The sequence below is a fragment of the Nansenia antarctica genome (assembly GCF_963989245.1).
Source record: "Nansenia antarctica genome assembly, chromosome: 6".
NCBI lineage: Eukaryota > Metazoa > Chordata > Actinopteri > Argentiniformes > Microstomatidae > Nansenia > Nansenia antarctica.
The window spans coordinates 6,796,303-6,805,460 of NC_137676.1; positions in this window are offsets into that span (position 1 = coordinate 6,796,303).

The window sequence follows — 9,158 nt, forward strand, 5'->3', positions numbered from 1 at the left end:
ACCTGTGGTGTATGTCCCCACCTGTCCTACCCGCTGTACATACCTTATGTTTTGTTGTATTGTTCTTCCCATGATGGATGTGTGTTTATCTTGTAGATAGTAATAGTTATTTGTCTGTATTATCTTGTAGATAGTACTAGCTTTTTTGTCTGTCTTACATGTAACGATGAATTGAGAATCAAGGACCCCAATTGAAATAAGCCAGTGGCTTTCTTGGGTTTTTATCCTGTTAGTTGACCTTGTATGTAATATGTACTTTCATGTACCTACTTCTGCAAATCTTCTAATAAAGTTTTCAATCAATCAATCAAAAGTGCCAGTGTAACATGTAACAAGGGGGAAATTACAGTACTTATTATAATGACTTAATTACTCTAGAATTACTCTGTACTCTGTGGCTTTATACTGACTGGGCCTGGTTTGTTCTGTGTCACAGAGAATCACCAGGTAAAGTTACCTCCAATACCCTGGACAATGGATCCTTAGAGAGAGAGAGAGAGAGAGAGAGAGAGAGAGAGAGAGAGAGAGAGAGAGAGAGAGAGAGAGAGAGAGAGAGAGAGAGAGAGAGAGAGAGACAGAGAGGGAGCAGTATGAGATGAGCTGACCTGACACACTGGGTCCTTTAAGCCAGTGGTTCTCAAACCTCTCCTCGGGGCCCCCGGCCTCTCCTCATATTTGGTCTGTTCCACCACCAGCACACCCTGATTCAACTAATCAATTATGATTTGTACTTGATAAGTTGAATCAGGTGTGCTGGTGGTAGAACAGATCAAATATGTGGAGCGGCTGGGGGGGTCCCCGAGGAGAGGTTTGAGAACCACTGCCTGAGGCCACACTTAGAGAGAGAGAGAGAAGAGAACCACAGTTTGTTGTTGTTTTTACTCCCTTCAAATACATCGCTGCTGCGGCAAGCCTGTTTACGACGACCTCCAATTTCATGGCAGATACTCGTTTTCCATCTGAACCGTGGAACATCCTGTGCCGTACGTGATGAATCATGACTCGGGAAGCAGGAGGACACACAGGACAACTAGTGATGGCTGAATCAGCCAGGGCAGGAACACTACACTGCAGTGTGTCGAACATAACCGTAAGAGTCACCCCCTCGAACCGAACACGACACCCCATAGACGTCTTTATAGTCTGGGCTTTCCCTACCACTTACCCTATCAGTTTGGAATGAACAACACCATATCGTACTCGTTATACATACAATACAGTACTGTTCATTTTATCATTTAAAAACAAGGTACACAAAACGAAGAGTCATCGAGGATAAAAGCACAAAGAAGTCTATGACTTGTTTATTGACATTGTGGTCCTCCAGTTGGGTACTGGTCAAAACGTCATTAGCAAGCTCTGGAGCAAAGGTTGATTTTAAGAGGCTGGGAGTGAAGGCTTTCATGTTTAAGCGTTATGGAACGAGAAGCCGTGGTATATCGTGGATATCGGCACAGCTAGGGGGTGTAACGGCACTCCGCTTTGCGTCGTGCCTAACCACCCCACTAGCTGCGCCGATATCCACGATATACCACGGCTTCGAGTTCCATAAGGGTTTTATACAACGGTTACGCCATTTATCGATCAATATTTCACAGAAGAAAGACAAGACAAACTTTTAATTAATGTATTTTAATGGAACTATGTTTTATTGTAAGTGTATTCATCCGCTGAACAGTTGTTTATTGGTTGCTAAGCAACGGTAATAATGAAACTTCGATAACGGTAATATATACAAACGCAGAGTGAAAAGATGTGTCAACATTCCATTTAGCCGTGCGTATATCATGGATATCAGCACGTCTGGAACGCAAACTGACCAATAGAGATGGAACCCTCAGCACTGCGTCTCCTGAAGACACCCGCTTTTCCCCTCTACTATGTCCCTAAAAACTTAGATTGCCCCCCTTGTACTGTTTCTTTGTTTCTCCAGGGTCCAAAAAAAAAAAAGTTTAGAAGAAGGTGATAGAAGAAGGTTTTTCCTTCTATCAGTGGCCCCGGGCCTGAGCTGGATTACTCTTTCTGCTACGACTGGTGGATTGATGATTCACTTGCTTAGTATTCAAATGTATTGATTGTAAGTCGCGTTGGAATAAGGCGTCTGCTAAATGCCAAAAATGTAAATGTAAAAATGGATCCATCCGTTGTATAATTCGTCGTTGTATTGTTGATGATGTAAGATGTGCTTCCTTAAAATGTTTACAATAACAACGTCGTATATACTTTACAAGAGGCATTTTATACCACCTAGTAACTGAGCATGTTAACGTTCAACCGGGGGAGGCTGGCGGAGGTAGAAACTGGAGGACGTCTCATGGTTATGAGTAGAATGGAATCAGGAAATGATATCACGTGTCCATCACATGCATTAGGATGATGCCTGTCTCACAATGTCTACCTCCACCAGCCTCCACTGCGTTCAACCACATCGTATAACATTACTGGCCACTCCAAGTTTTTCCGACACGGTAGAATAGCAGGAACATCAGCTACTCTCTGTGAATCAACCTCAGAGGCTGGGAGGCAGGAAGTCGTCTGACACTATCAACATCATAGAGCAAGGAGGAGAGGACCTCGGAAACCAGTTTTTTCTTTTTTTTTCTTTTTTTAAGCTCAGATAACACCATCGGTTATTTTCATCTCATATTATGCCATCTCACATATAGCTGACGCTTTTATCAAAAGCGACTTTACAGTGCAGTGTTTTTCAGTATATTTGGTCCCAGTGGGAATCGAACCCACAACCTAAGCCATGCTCTACCAACTGAGCCCCAGAGGACCACTCCTCTCTGAAGGGAGAGCTCCCTCACCCTGAGAGAACGAAGACAAACGGTTTGCCTTTAGCCACTATAGCAGCTAGCTAGCCTAACAACCGTAGCCAGTCTACAGCTTCTGTGAAGGACAGGTGTACATAGAGTCACACAGGTAGAAATAATATAATCATTGTTTTATTGCCATGCAATCAACTTGTCAGCCAATTGTTGGAATTTGGTATTTCATGGTCTAGGCAAGGGGTCCGCCATAGATGGTGATCCCAGAGCAATTAGGGGTTCAGTGCCTTGCTCAAGGACACCTCGACACGTGGCCAGCCGGGGCTCGAACCGCTGAGCTTGGGATCATTAGACGCCGGCTCTACCTCCTGAGCCACAGCCCCGCCCCCCTCCGAGTGAAACAGACTCTCCAGAGTCTCTTTTTACTGTGAAATTGTTATTACTGTCCTCTAGTTTATTGAGAGTTTATGAGAACTCATGACTCAGCTACCACAGGATACATTAATATACTGCAGGCAATGTTTCAGGAGAGCTTAGCCCACAACAGTGTGTTATACAGTAGGCTACTGTGATGTGTAAAGCCCTCACTTTAATCTCCCTTTCTGTATTGTCAACTAAAACTATTTTACCAGGCTCGTGCATAGCAACAGAGATAAGTGGGTGGTTTATTACATAAGGTTGAACATGGACAGGTCAACTCAGTTACTATGCAACTGCAATGCAATTCCAAAATGGCTATGTAAGGACATGCGAAAACAAAGTGTTATGTAATTACAGCGTTGATCCACAGTATAGTATATTGAAGCGTGTTAAATCATGTTAAATCAACCCTGGTGAGTCGGATAGGATCTAAATCACTGTTGACATTGTCACCACTACCTGGTTGCACACCAGTGGAGGCTCCTCCATAGAGGTGGAGGAGGCCTGGCCTCCCCCAATAATTTGAGAGAAGAGAGAGAGATTTAAAAAAGCAATAATTATATTTATTTATTTTATTTATTTATTTATTTATTTATTTATTTATTTATTTATTTATTTATTTATTTATTTATTTATTTATTTATTTATTTATTTATTTATTTATTTATTTATTTATTTATTTATTTATTTATTTATTTATTTATTTATTTATTTATTTAACAAAAAACATATTTTAATTGTTTTTATATTAATATTATTTCCGTTTTGTTCATAAATCTGAATTGTTCCATGGCTAAAACCCAATATTGCAATTGTAAAGCACCTACAGGCCAGAATCCCTATCTGTTTGTATTGAGGGAGGCCAGGCCTCCCCCAGGAAAGTGGTTTCTCATAGAAGTCAATGTAATGCAATTTTTTTCATGGCAATATGTGATTGGCCAAATCACTGAAAATGGGTGGGCAAGGGAGGCCTGGCCTCACCATGCATTGAGTCCAGGGCTGAAAGATTGACATTTTGTTCGTCCAATCACATGAAGCCATTTTGAGAATTCGCCAGTCACTTCAGTCAAAGAAACACTCGCCATAGTGGCAACGATAATAGCTCATTTGGTCAAATACTTTTGCTTAAAATGACCTCGGAAGTCGGCGAGATTCTGGCGCGATGTATACATCGAATAGGTAGACAACATTTAGGATTTATTGAACAGTTTTATTTTTTATGTACTCGATTTCGTTTTATTACAAGTCAATTTAATATTCTTCCATATCAAATTACTGCATCTTTTTGCAGGCAGGCTCATAGACTTACAGCAATGTCATTTCTTCAGGCAGGCACATAGGCTAAGCTCTGCACAATGAATTCCATCAATCAGAACTTTCTGATTGTAGCTTACACTCCAAATAGTATGCCTTTGGCCAGCACAAAGACAGATAAGAAGAACAGGGAACATTCCATCGCGAGTGAAGCGAGCAAGCGGAAAAAAAGTTGGCCTCCTCAATTCTGGAAGTCACCAGCCTCCACTGTTGCACACTGTACCCCTAGATGCAGCGCAATTTAGTTTCAGGAAATATGAGTATAAGCGATTACAAATGATCCACATAAATGATTCTTCAGCTTTCAAAATGTCTAAGCATATTACACTTAGGCCATCTGATCGAACGCAGAAGGTATATGCAATAAAAACAAGTTAGAATTCTTCAGTTCACCTCCTCAGGCAATGACCCGTCTAATATGGTTAATCTCAGGAAGAGGATAGGTCTTTAAACCTGTCTGTCAGACTGACCGTCCAATTACCTTTCTCTATTCTCGGCTAAGTTACCTGCTGATTTCAAGAACCAGCTAAGCCTCTGCGAGGAATCCTGCCCAGGATTCTGAGCTCATGGTTGGGTAAGTAGCGTGGCTTAATCGCGCTGTTTACACCACGGCTGTAGTCTACTACAGCATGGACCTGCACGGCGAGCAGTGTCTTCTTCATTCACCTGACGTTTCAACGTTTCATTCATTCGAGCGATGTTTAAGAGGTGTGTAAAACGTCGGTCAAACAAACTTCAAGGTTGCAAGCATGCATTATCAAAGCATACCGTTCCATTGGATAATGATTATTCCTTGCAAAGAAATTTCTCTCATCCTGCTTATGAGATTTAATCTAAAAGGCCTAACGTCTAACCTTCCACAGCATTCACATCATTGTGAAAAACAGATCTCTCACACTAACCCTTCTACAATCACCTACTAACACCAGCTACACAGAAGATGAGTCAAGAGCGTATGGCTGGTAGAACTGGTATCTGACACAATGCTGTCTTGTAAAGGACAATGTGGACACTCAGGTCCCCCAGATCAGCTGGTCGGTAGGCCGCTCCGCAGACGGAGAACACATCACGTTTCACTGTTAGCTGTCAGTGTGGGAGAAGGGCAGGAGCCCAACAGAAAGGAGGGGGCGTCGGTTGAGGGGAAGTGTGGGGGGATGGGGGGTGTGGGGTGTGGGGGGGCATACTGTAGAGGTATTTGGGTCAACCCAAACAGTTGGGGGGGGTGGGGGGGGGAACAAACACTCCCCAACATGGGGAGAAGGAAGAAAATAGAGGAGAGGAGAGAGAGAGAGAGAAAGATTACAGTTGATGACTGATTGGTATATTGAACAGGTCTCTCTTGTAAAAGAGATACTATCGCACTATGAGACTTAACCTGGATATATAAACATTGAATGAAAATAGAATAGGCATTGCTTGATGTGTCGTCTATTAGGGAGGGTAAGAAGATGAAGTATATAAAAAATAATGCTTCAAAATGTTGCTCTGCGTCTGTGTCGGTTACACGTTTGCAGGCTGACATAGCGAGATGAAGAACAAGACATAACATCCTCTTCCCAGCATATCAATGGATCTTCTACTTCTTTCCGTTTCTCTGAAGCATGGTGACATTGTATGACAGTTCCCCATTTCTTAATGGATCAAAGACTGCTCTAAGACACGCATTATGGGTATGCTGGATATGCTATTGGGACATTCCCACACTCCAATGCATACTAAACTCGAGAAATCTATCAGACACCATAGCAACAAGGAACCCTAAGACACCAACTAAGACAAAAGCAATGAGGACAGACACGTCGTTCATTCCGTTTGCTTACCCCAGTCGGTCCCATCGAAACAATATGAAGGAGACGGATGATGAAATGAAAAAACTATATCCACAAGTCCTCGCTGGAACCGACGGATCTCTCTTTCGACGTGCTTCTCTCCCTACGAGGACAACAGTGGCCTTTTGTTTTTCAGCTGTTGTTGACGCTTTAGTCGTCTTGGCCAGACTTGGTGTGTGGAAGTGAATGTGAGCAACTCAGTGTTTCTCAATAGCTAAGGGATAATCCCGCGGTGTTCCACTTGAATGGCTTAGAAGGGGAGGGAGGAGGGAAGAGGAGTGAAGGAGAGAGAGAAAGGAGGAGCGATATAAAGAGGTAGAGACATAGAGGGGGACAACGAAGGAGTCTGAGATTACACTAACTCAGATTACTGTATGTTATTATTACTGTATTGACAGGCTAGGCTGTGTGTGTGTGTGTGTGTTAATATTAATTAACATGCCATTAGACTTACATTGCAGTGAGTGCATTCATGTGCCTGTATATATATGGTCCCAGTGGGAATCAAACCCACAACCTAAGTGTTCTACCAACTGAGCCACAAGCATGTGTGTGTGAATGTGCGTGCGTGTGTGTGTGTGATTGATAGTGTGTCCATAGTGATGGTTTATATGTAAATGAGGGAAATGGCTGGGAATAAAACAGTAAGCGGTCAGTGATCAGACCCCTGAAACAGTATGCATTACTAAGCATGGGGGACACGTTTGTACGTGTGTGTGTGTGTGTGTGTGTGTGTGTGTGTGCTTGCATGCGTGTGTACTGTCCTTGAAACAGTATGCATTGCCAAGCATGGGGGGACAACGTTCTTGCCATTGACGTACTGTAGCTACTAAGACCAGTTTACCAGTTTCACTACCACCCCTCTAAGGCCTTGTCAATGAGAATCACAACACACTTGTAAACCTATTATAGTAAGGAGATTTCAGAGGCAGGTTCTAACTTTACTCCTCCACGCCAGACCCCCCCCCTCCCCCCTCCCCCCTCTCTCTCACAGATTAGAGAGGGCCTTCTCTTTAAAGTTGCTGTCGTACGTAAAACCAGGTATAGCTTCTGGTCCTCGGTGGCTCCCTTGGTAGAGCGTTGCGCTAACATTGCTTAGGTTGTGGGTTCGATTCCCGCTCGGACCATATCTACTGAATAATGTACTCTACTCACTGCAGTGTAAGTCGCTTTGGATAAAAGCGGCAGCTAAATGGCGAATACAGTATACATATCGCTTCTGCAGATGGGCTTGAAAGCCGCTACAACTGACACAACATCCTAATGCTGTGTACACAACAAATGAACAGCTAAACTAATACCCAACATCCGGATGCTCAACTGCATTTTCGTTGTCTGGAACTTGGTACTCTGAATTGACAATGAAGTTGAATCGAATCGAATCTAATGAAAGAAGTCATTCACATAGAAATTATCAATCATCATTACATTCATCATCATCCATACCTTAAAAATCCCAGTGCATTAAGAGGATAAGAAACAAGTAGACATGCTACAGTAACACAATGAAACTACAAACATTTGGTCTGTGTGTGTGTGCTGGCTGAGCAATTTGTGAGCTTAGAATTATAAGGTTCTATCTCCGTTTAGGGCAGTTCAGAGATATTGAGCGTCAAAGTTTTTACATTCCATTATGTTTTGTGAGATGGAACCTTTGTATTTTATGAATTACTAACTCAAAAATTTCAATTTTTAAAAAATAACACTACACAGGCATTAGTAAACACCTAATGGATCAGATTATGTAAAAAACTAAATTTTGACAAAAATGGAGATAGAACCTTATAATTCTAACGTCACGAATTGTCTTGGTAGAATTGGTACACTGGCCATTGCAACGGCCAACACAGCCCTACACCTACATGCAGATACTCGTTCGGCAGTTCTCTGCTTTCCTAGAATGTGTCGGGCCCTTTGACACATGCTAGCTGTTTATGTGAACATACACACTATAAAAGCACTTCATTTGAGTGGCTATGAGGGAGGACACTCAAGGAGAGAGGTGAGAGAGACGAGAAGGGGGGAGAGAGAGAGAGAGAGAGAGAGGAGAGTGAGAGAGGTTTTCTCAAGGAGAGGAGGGGAGAGAGAGACGGAGAGAGATGGGGGAGATAGATGGGAAGAGAGAGAGAGAGATAGAGGGCGGGCGGGGAAAGGAAAGGGGAGGGAGAAAGGTTTTCTCAAGGAGAGTGTGGTGAGACAGAGGGAGGCAGTGACGGGTGGGGGGGAGGGGGGTTTGGAGGGGTTGGAGGGAGGAGGAGGAGACGAGATAGATAGATAGAGAGATGAGGAGACTGGGAGGAGAGGAGAGGAGCAGGTGCGGAGAGGAAGCACAGGATGCTGTTTGGGAGCCAGACAGTTAGTGAGCAGAATAGAGAGAGAGACCCACGGGGGTCAGCGCAGTAGCTAAACAGATCAGGACAGAGACATGATTCATCTCTGGCTGTGCCGGGTTCTGAGGGGGGGGGTGGGGGGGGTGAGCGGGGGGTGGGCCTGTTGAACGTTGCCAGGAGACAGAGCTGCTGTTGTGCTTGCTTGCTTGCTCGCCGAGCGGAGCGGAGAGGAGATGCCATCACAGCCAAGGGCATCATTAAGCCGGTCACGTGTGTCAAGGGGTTGGAGGGGTTGTATGGAGGGTCGGCGGGGGAAGGGGAAATGAGGGGAATGGAGGGAGGGGGGAATGGGGGGAATGGGGGAAGGGGGGCCAGCCCAGATCAGATGAGAGGTGGGTAGGTGTCAGAGGGCCACTCTGCAATCAGCTCGGCAATGGCCTCCGCATGGTCGTAAACACACAGAGCCTGCCTGGCGAGGAACATACCCACAGTCA